Raw genomic sequence first — 10366 nt, forward strand, 5'->3', positions numbered from 1 at the left:
GTATGACTAATCCTGTAAGACGTTGGAGACCAAAACTACCCACCCTACTTCTTGGAATTGCAGCGCGCTTGCGTACTATTCTCATTACTGTACCGATTAATTAACTTGCATATTGCTGGCTCCTTCTAACCCCTGTAAATTACTTTTTTTTCTCGCTTCCACTTACTGTTTCGTCTCTCTTTTCGCGAATCTACTAACGGCCAGTTCGTCTTGGTCCCTCTCATAGGGGTATGTAATTTCAGTCTGTCTCTAACTTAATGAAATGTACATCTCTCTCACTCTCTCGCCTTTAATTTTCACCACCGTCTTTCTTTCGATGCCACATGATAAATTTTGCTAGGTTATCGCGAAATTTTAACATTTTTCATATTTTGTTCGTTAGAAGTGAATTAAAATTCCGATAGCGTCATGAAGAAGCAAACAAAATACGAGGGCTGCTACTCAAGTTTTGAGATAGACAAATTAAAACAAGTATTTATAATTGGATATGGTTTTTGTTTCAAAATATTCTTCATTAAGATCAATACATTTCTGATTACGTATAAACCAACTCTCCATTCCGATTGAGGTACCTACAAAACATGTGATTTGAACGCATCAACCGCTTAAACGTTGACCTCGTTGATCTGCGGGACTGTACGGTGGATAATATCGATATTTTGATTGTTCAAAAACTTTTTTGTTTGAAGTGATGTTTGAGAGCTCGCATTGTCATGGTGGAGAATAATCTTCCGAATACCAATAACTTACAGCAATAGTATGGCAACACGCTCTTGGTACGTTCACCATTAATGGCAATGTCAGACATATTTACATAACTATTGCCATATCTTGAAACTTAAATAGCAGCCCTCGTAGTCAATGGGCATATTAAACGTCATTTTATCGTCTTAAGATAAGTTTAAAAGTCAAGTCTGAAGAACAAACTCAGAAAATAGGGTTCAATCATTGATGATCCCAGAAAAACGAACCAAAATCAGATAATTTCAGTAATTTACCTCAACTCCGAAGATATTTGGGCACTTTTACCTCACAAAGTGTATGATGGAGGCTGGCGAGTCGAAAAGAGGAAAAGGCAAAGAATGTTTAAAAAAGAATGCGAAATAAGTAGATGTTCAAGTCATCCAATGAGAGATGTTCCTACAAAATTATGCCTAATTGACGAGCAAGTTATTACACACATTCCTACGTTTGATAAAATTAAGAAAAGATGAGGCGAACATGTGTTTTCTGGCAAAGTTAACATTCGAAAAGGAAGGAAAAGGAAGTGAATGCATGTGTGAGATATGTCGAAAGTTACCGAAATCTGTTTACCTGACAGAAAAACATGATGAACAGCTCCAATTTGATAGCTAGGAAGACAAATGTTGATGGTTGTCTACCTATTAGTCCATTTTGACTATAACATTTTTTAGAAATAAGGATCCAATTAAATGTAGTAGTGTGTATCATTTGCCGATAGCTATATTTTTTGGCGAGGCACCTTCTAGAAGCTTATTAGACGAGTTTTGGTGAGGCCTCTAACATCATCCTTAGACCAAAATATCTACGTTCAAGCAAGGCGAGTGGAAGCAAGAGAAGACATCATCCACACTCTCTTACTCGCGTGCGTTCTTTGGTGTAGAGAATGTGGTGTGGTTCTGCTACTTAGATACTTAACGCTCACGTCCTACAGGACAAGTTGACTTGATTCATACATCAAGAAAAAATAGGCATTGATATATTTATTCAAATGTTTTACCTCCTAATGATCCTAAAATATTTACTTGTTTATATTTCGTTTGTTCTTTATAATGATAACTGAATATTTTCAATTTATATTTTCAATAGTTTTGGTTTCAAAATTATACTTTATATAATTTTTATTAAAAGCTTTGTTGGAAATTACTTTTGGTTGTAATAGAAAAGGAAGCAACGTACTTTTTATCTTGATCCTCTTTTTATTCCCATATTTGGCTTCCTATCTCCCGAGTTAGTTTCTTTCTAAACTAGATTAAGTGCATTATATTTGCAATTCTTACTTTGCAGCTCTGCATTTTCTTGGGATTAGAGTATAAATGCTGAAATTAAGTAAGCGGGAGCGGTTTCTATAAGATTTATTGAATTCTGTTTGTTTGGGTATAAGATATACATTCGAAATAGTTTAGTTTTAATGTTACATTTTCAATTATACGAGGGTGGAACAGAGAAGACGTATATCTTAAGTTATTTGTAAAAATTTCAAAGTAATAGTAACCTAACTGGTGCAGAAATATGATTGAAGGTGATTGATTAAATTGTCTTTTGGATCTTTTCTAAAACACAATTTACTCGGCCTACTCATTCCCTTCCGAGATATCATTATTTTTTTGTAAACTGTCAGTGAAATTAGAAACTTAAAGTTGCGTAATTTGCAAAGAACTGACGACGGGTATATTTTCAATATTCCAGTTACATGATACGGCAGTGAAAATGGTGACCAGAAAGCACTTTTTTATCGCTTTGTATGGAAAGGACGGATTGGGGCACCAGATCGACGTCTTCAGAGATATTTGATGAGGCACTTCAAAATCGAGGCTGATGAAACTAAAAAATATCAGCTTGATCATTCCGCAATGAAAAAATATAGATTTTTGAAGGAAAATACTGAATAGTTGAGTGTCCAATTTACATCTGAATAAACCCAATTTGGACGTACGTCCTCGTGGTCGCCCAGAACTAAAATTTTCTGAGAACATCGAGAAAACAAAACGAAAGACTGCAAAACTTTTATCGTCGTTTGAAAGTGAGAAGCTAACTTCAGCTGTAAGCAAAAAACTTGTCTCTGAAGCCGTGCTAAGCACCTCGACTAGGGCTGGTAAAATAAGAGACGCTTGGAGAAATACTTAAAAGGCAGAAGTAATCGATCCACTTATCCCAGATGAAACTCTCTCAGTGTTTATTGAATCCAAAGGTACCAAACATTCCATTTTAACAATATCTATCCCTTTTACCATAAGCCTCGTGAATCAAAATTACTTCGCTACCCACCAAGAGAAGGTCAATAAATCGCTCTATAGAAAGCGAAGACCTCTGTGATTCAGAAAATTGATGATCTACATCGAGTACAACTTTATTCTGTTGGTTTCTTCAGAGTTTTCGTAAAAGAAAATTGGGAAAATGTAGTTGTAGTATTCAGACTTCAGGCTATTCCAGAAAACTACATATTATATCGAAGAATCCTGTCCTTAAAAATATGCGATTCGAACACATAAACCGCATCTTCAGGTGTAGAAAAACGTTGACTTCGCAATTTATATTTGATTTGCGGGTATAAAAAGAAATCATTGGGTGCCAAACAAGGACAGTGCGGCGGATGACTCAATTCAATGTTTTGACTGTTCAAAACCGTTTTTGTTTGAACTGATCTCGAGGTAGAGAACGATTCGTCTTCTACGATTGGTTGCCCTGATTTTTGGATCACAAATGCTGGTGGTTGAGGAGCAGCTGACCATTTGCTTCGAAGTGCTTCGAGCGTGAACAACTTTTGTTGGATTTGGCTTGTTTTTAAAAATCCATACAGTCGATTGTTGTTCAGCTTCAGGATCATATGCATAGATCCATGATTAGTCGCTTGTCACGAGCTGTTTTTGAAAGAATTACAAATTATGCGGTATCCAACGTGATTAAATGTTTTTGTTTCCTGTCACAACAGCCGATTTTGGATGACCTTCACGAAATTCATCCTGTAGCAAAGTACGACCACGATTGAATTGGGAAAACCACCCAGTTTCAAGTATCTGTAAACAACTCAAATAAGTATATGAAAAAATCTAAAATCATATTTTTGATAAGAGATTCTTGAAATTATACTTATAGATCTCATGATAATCTTTAATGCATAGGGTTTATGACCAGTCTAAACCTTTTTCTATTGTTTTGTACATCTTATGGTTATAAAAGATTAATGTAAGCCCACAAACTTGTATTAGTTTCGGTACATTTATGAAAATTTTAGTAAATTCTGTAATAATATCCATTTAAATGGCTGTACTAAGGTTTTGATTTGTAAGTACATTTTATTACTCTCTCATGGAAAAAAATAGACTATAGTTACTAGTGAAAGTTTAAAGCAAGTTTCAATTTCAATATTCAAATTATTTAAATTTAATCTCGCGCTATTGTCCAAATATACAAAATTGAATCCGTGCCCTTTTACCTACTCCACTCTCTTTCAATTAAAGTAATCTTCTTTTCCCTAATGTGCCGGTAAATAGTGAATTTTTCTACATATCTTACTGTCTCCTAGCATAACCACCCCCTTCGAAATTGTAAAAAGGAAAACACGTGCGGTTCTTCTTGTTCTCTCGTCTCGCTAGAATATATTTCCATCGCGTTTTTCAAGGTGGGGTGGTGAATACGGTGGAGCAGAGCGCCATGCAAATGCGTCAGGCGTGATAACCATTCCGAACCGGCGCTCTAAGTCGGCGCCAGCAAAGCGACGTCGTCGCGAGTAGGACGCCGCAATCAGTTTCTAATAATTAACCACCGATTTTAATTGTTTGTTTTTTTTAGTCGGTAGGTTTACCTACCTACGTGAAGCACCAAAAGTACAGATCTTTAAAAAGTGATTGTGATTGTATGAAGCACGTGGCGGAATCGTGACGTACAACTCCTCGGTTTCGGTTATTTACTCGGGAGTTTCAAACGAATAAGTTGTCAAAAGTCGGGGATCGTTTTTTATTCGATACCATTGAAATCACAACAGGTTAACAAGACATATGGTCGTAAATATCAAAGGTAGACATTTCATATTTATTGAAACAAGTCTGAGTTTTTTAATAATTTCAATTTAAACTTATATAACATATTAAAAATAATCGTACAAGAAAAAAGTTGTATTTGACATCAAATATTATTACAAAACGAGTTTTAAGAAAATTGATTTCACTATTTTCTTCCTTTTATTTGACATGTGCTTTATTTGGAGTAGAAGAAAACAAAATTTAACGGTGTTATGAGTTAGGTTAAAATATCCAATGCCAAGTATTTCCCATTTGCTATTTGATTTCAATAACTGACTGAAATAATTCAAATGCGAAAAGTTGTCTTCTTCAAAGGTATAAAAACTTTGATTTTTAAGCAACTTTACGTTCATAAAGAATAATTTTGATATGAAAAATCTCCAGTATAAGTAAAGCTACAAATTCAAATGAGAATCGGAATCAATCGCAGGTTTGATCATTTCATCAGTAATATTCTCCAACTTCCACATTTTCTATTATTCTTTAATCATATGATTAACTACCTCGTACCAATTTTCAGGCTTGATATTATTCACATCCTCCAAAAACAATTGCTTAAGACAATCTATTTCAAAAGAATTATTTTTTCTTAAAACCTTTAGAAACAATGAGGAGAAGATTTAGGCACAATGTCTAAGAAATCCTATCAAAAATGAGCAATATAACGTCCTCTGAAATTGGTGGTTTATACATAAGTACGAATGTAAAACTAAACTTAGCTGATAAACCCTGCGCATACCTGCCTAATCTCTAAGAGCCACGTACATAACTCAGGTAGAGACGCTCGAGATACGCTCGGAACGCTGCCCCGTGTAAGAGTAACCTTAACCTTTCGATCCCAAAGAGTCCTGTCTGAATTCGTGTAAGATATAGGAGAGGGTGTTATAAAACAACAGTGAAAAAATTTTCACCATTTTTCATCATTTCAAATTAGATAATATAAAATAACAATTCGACTTGATAATAATTGGAATACAATATTAATATCTTACCCCATACTAATCTTTAAAACGGAAATGCCATTGTCAATCTCCAGAACTTATTAAATGTATTTTTTGGCATTGAAGGTGATGGAATTTTTCACCAGATCAGAGGTGGATATTGTTAAGTTAATGTCAAAATGTTTTCTTCTAGTAGGGTAATTTTGAATGGGTCTCTAAGTTGAATTGTGAAAGCGACCCAAACACACGAATTCTAAAATGAAAAGAACGGGGAGAGCTAAAGTTTCGTATTTTTTAAAAAAGAATTCGTAATGCGTTCTACTACTCAAACCATAAATGTAATGAATAGGTCTGTTTTGTAATTTGAAGGAAGATTCGAAGAGGTGTAAACTACAAGACCCCCAGAAAGGCAAACCTTAGCGAAAGATACGATACAAACAACGAGTAGTAAGTTGTTAAAGCAGTACGAGAATCGAGCAGCTTAGACACAGATTTAATGGCAGAACAACCCAAAGTGTCTAGATGTATAGACCATTGAAAGACATCTTCAATATGTATAGCAAGAAAATTTATTGAATTTTAAGATCGCATTGTTATTGTGGAGTTTTAGAGGTTGTAATAATACTCTGGATGGTTAGTGTCTAGATGTATAGACCATTGAAAGACATCTTCAATATGTATAACAAGAAAATTTATTGAATTTTAAGATCGCATTGTTATTGTGGAGTTTTAGAGGTTGCAATACTCTGGATGGTTAGTGTCTAGATGTATAGACCATTGAAAGACATCTTCAATATGTATAACAAGAAAATTTATTGAATTTTAAGATCGCATTGTTATTGTGGAGTTTTAGAGGTTGCAATACTCTGGATGGTTAGTGTCTAGATGTATAGACCATTGAAAGACATCTTCAATATGTATAGCAAGAAAATTTATTGAATTTTAAGATCGCATTGTTATTGTGGAGTTTTAGAGGCTGTAATAATACTCTGGATGGTTAGTGTCTAGATGTCTAGACCATTGAAAGACATCTTCAATATGTATAACAAGAAAATTTATTGAATTTTAAGATCGCATTGTTATTGTGGAGTTTTAGAGGTTGCAATACTCTGGATGGTTAGTGTCTAGATGTCTAGACCATTGAAAGACATCTTCAATATGTATAGCAAGAAAATTTATTGAATTTTAAGATCGCATTGTTATTGTGGAGTTTTAGAGGTTGCAATACTCTGGATGGTTAGTGTCTAGATGTATAGACCATTGAAAGACATCTTCAATATGTATAGCAAGAAAATTTATTGAATTTTAAAATCGCATTGTTATTGAGGAGTTTTAGAGGTTGTAATACTCTGGATGGTTAGTGTCTAGATGTCTAGACCATTGAAAGACATCTTCAATATGTATAGCAAGAAAATTTATTGAATTTTAAGATCGCATTGTTATTGTGGAGTTTTAGAGGTTGCAATACTCTGGATGGTTAGTGTCTAGATGTATAGACCATTGAAAGACATCTTCAATATGTATAGCAAGAAAATTTATTGAATTTTAAGATCGCATTGTTATTGAGGAGTTTTAGAGGTTGCAATACTCTGGATGGTTAGTGTCTAGATGTCTAGACCATTGAAAGACATCTTCAATATGTATAGCAAGAAAATTTATTGAATTTTAAGATCGCATTGTTATTGTGGAGTTTTAGAGGTTGTAATAATACTCTGGATGGTTAGTGTCTAGATGTATAGACCATTGAAAGACATCTTCAATATGTATAACAAGAAAATTTATTGAATTTTAAGATCGCATTGTTATTGTGGAGTTTTAGAGGTTGCAATACTCTGGATGGTTAGTGTCTAGATGTATAGACCATTGAAAGACATCTTCAATATGTATAGCAAGAAAATTTATTGAATTTTAAGATCGCATTGTTATTGTGGAGTTTTAGAGGCTGTAATAATACTCTGGATGGTTAGTGTCTAGATGTATAGACCATTGAAAGACATCTTCAATATGTATAACAAGAAAATTTATTGAATTTTAAGATCGCATTGTTATTGTGGAGTTTTAGAGGTTGCAATACTCTGGATGGTTAGTGTCTAGATGTCTAGACCATTGAAAGACATCTTCAATATGTATAACAAGAAAATTTATTGAATTTTAAGATCGCATTGTTATTGTGGAGTTTTAGAGGTTGCAATACTCTGGATGGTTAGTGTCTAGATGTCTAGACCATTGAAAGACATCTTCAATATGTATAGCAAGAAAATTTATTGAATTTTAAGATCGCATTGTTATTGTGGAGTTTTAGAGGTTGCAATACTCTGGATGGTTAGTGTCTAGATGTCTAGACCATTGAAAGACATCTTCAATATGTATAGCAAGAAAATTTATTGAATTTTAAGATCGCATTGTTATTGTGGAGTTTTACAGGTTGTAATACTCTGGATGGTTACATGGGTGTCATCCGCAAATAAATTTAATTTACCATTAAATCGTGAGTCTGTGACATCATTAATGATCTCCAAAAAAAGAATTGAATCTAAAACTGAGATACACCACTGCCGGCCGGTAAATTACTCCTAGATAGGGAACTTATCATTAAGAATTATACAGAGTTGTACTTAATACATCAAACGAAGATAATTTCAGTAAAATGAAATATGAAGATGAATATGTTGCTTCAAAGTTCTATCTGTAACTTAAAACCAATTTTGTTCCCCTTGGTTTGCCTTTATGATACATATATTACAATACTTTCTAAATCACTAGCGTTACATTCATCTTCTCCAGAATAACTTTCGTTGAAATCAATCACAGATCTATAAATTGGTACATGTTGAATATATTGGTTTTCAACTTTTTTCACCGTGATTTATGGCTTTTCTTCAATTCTCGGTGTTCCACAAAGGAGAACGAGTTTTTGGATGAAGTCTTATTAGTTCTTGTCTGTCTTTTTAGATGGAACCAAATTAATACGTTTGGATTAAGAGGTAATCTTAAAACAGTCTTATTTGCCAATTATTTTTGTTTTTAAAGCCTCTATGAGTTGATTCTTTGTATAATGATCTTCGAAATGTAAATATTGTTCAAGTAGAAACTCTTGTATATATACTTTGGAAGAATATTTATGAATTTCATGAATTTGTCTTGAATATCTTGGTAGTAATCTGAAGAGCTATCCTCAACATGCTTGGAAGTTATTAACGATGCATCTTTCACCCAACCTTGCTCCCTACTGCAATGTTATTATATACATATGTCTGGAATGAGGTGCTTTAGTTTTATATGTTCAAAATTATCATTTGTCCAAGATGTACAAATAGTAGCATGGCTGTCAAATCAAGCTTTATCTAATAACTAAATTTGTCTTTCTTCATTTCGATACACCCAAATTTTTGTTACATATTCGCTTCTCCACTTTACCAAATGACTACTTTCCATTACGGTTTGCCTTTTATTTACTGTTTCTTATCTAAAACCATGTTTCTTTTAAATCTTCTCAGTATCGAACATACTTCAAGGACATGTTTCCTTTTCAATTCTGCAAGAATACCTTGAAGATTTCATGCAAACATATTATATGTAGATTCTTTAGTTGGAGTTAACCTATCAGGTTTTATTTTAAAAATAACTACAGTGTAGTTTGAGAAGTATTTATCAAAAACATTGTTTCCTGGATAGCATCTATCTTTTGAGTATCTATTTATAAATATTGTCGTTTCTTTTTAATTGCTGGCCTTTTTCTGTGCTAGGACTTTTACCGAATCTCCAAACCGACTTGTTGATGATTGATCTTAAAGCCTTTTTTGCAAAGATATTATTTTATAACCTGAAACGTGCTACCAGGTATATCGGAGAGGATTAAGTAAAAGAAAGGTTATAAAAGAAAGGTGACTTGGAATTCCCAAAAGAAGGTAATTCGGAATTCCAGTATTAGGTGTCTGTTAGTGAGAAGTCGAAAAATTATTGTTTTATTGTCCAGAGAAACAGTTGAAGGATGAACTGTATTAATTAAACTTAAAAGCAAAGGCACATGGAGTGGTCGCCACGTGTCAAACTGCGATACCTTCGCTAAAAATGACGTGGTTGTTTCAAGTTCCCCGGACTAATAAAAGAACATTATTCGAATTAACTTGTTCGAATAAAACTGAAACATCATCTGGAAAAGGAGAATAAACAAGAATAATTAATTGTTGTTGTGAAACATGCTCAAAAATCTCGATACACAACATTTTCCTCACTAAATAAACCCATAATGTCTAATAAATGAGTATGCAAATGTTCACCCACGCCACATCGATATCGAAGCAAATAAACCTAATCAAATAAAAGAATGAGATATAGTTTTAAAGTACGCATATACTGATTCGATTCCTTATGGTAATAAAGACTATTTCATAGCATGTCACCACAAACTCGGCCCGGTAGGTGTCAATACAGTCGGTCAGTTCATATAACTACGATCGGTCAGTGTGGAAGATTGACGGTTTAAAAAGGGCCGCACTACCGACTCGGCATGATACTGTTCGAATATATGTAGAATGCAGTTAAATCCAACATGGTATATTTTAAGTTTATGATTTTTTTTATCACACCTTTATTTTTTTTTTCGATTCTCGTACCGAAGCGGTTTCATTTATTTGTAATTTAAATCTTAAAATAAAATTT

At 33.6% G+C, this 10366-nt stretch overlaps 1 protein-coding gene across 1 annotated transcript in view; it reads left to right on the forward strand.

Moving 5' to 3' along the window:
- Nucleotides 1-10366, forward strand: part of LOC130445363 (zinc finger homeobox protein 4) — a 282274-nt gene that overhangs the window by 65897 nt on the left and 206011 nt on the right. The gene's annotated exons all lie outside the window — the stretch shown is intronic.

This window comes from Diorhabda sublineata, chromosome 6, assembly GCF_026230105.1.
Source record: "Diorhabda sublineata isolate icDioSubl1.1 chromosome 6, icDioSubl1.1, whole genome shotgun sequence".
In the NCBI taxonomy this organism is placed as follows: Eukaryota; Metazoa; Arthropoda; class Insecta; order Coleoptera; family Chrysomelidae; genus Diorhabda; species Diorhabda sublineata.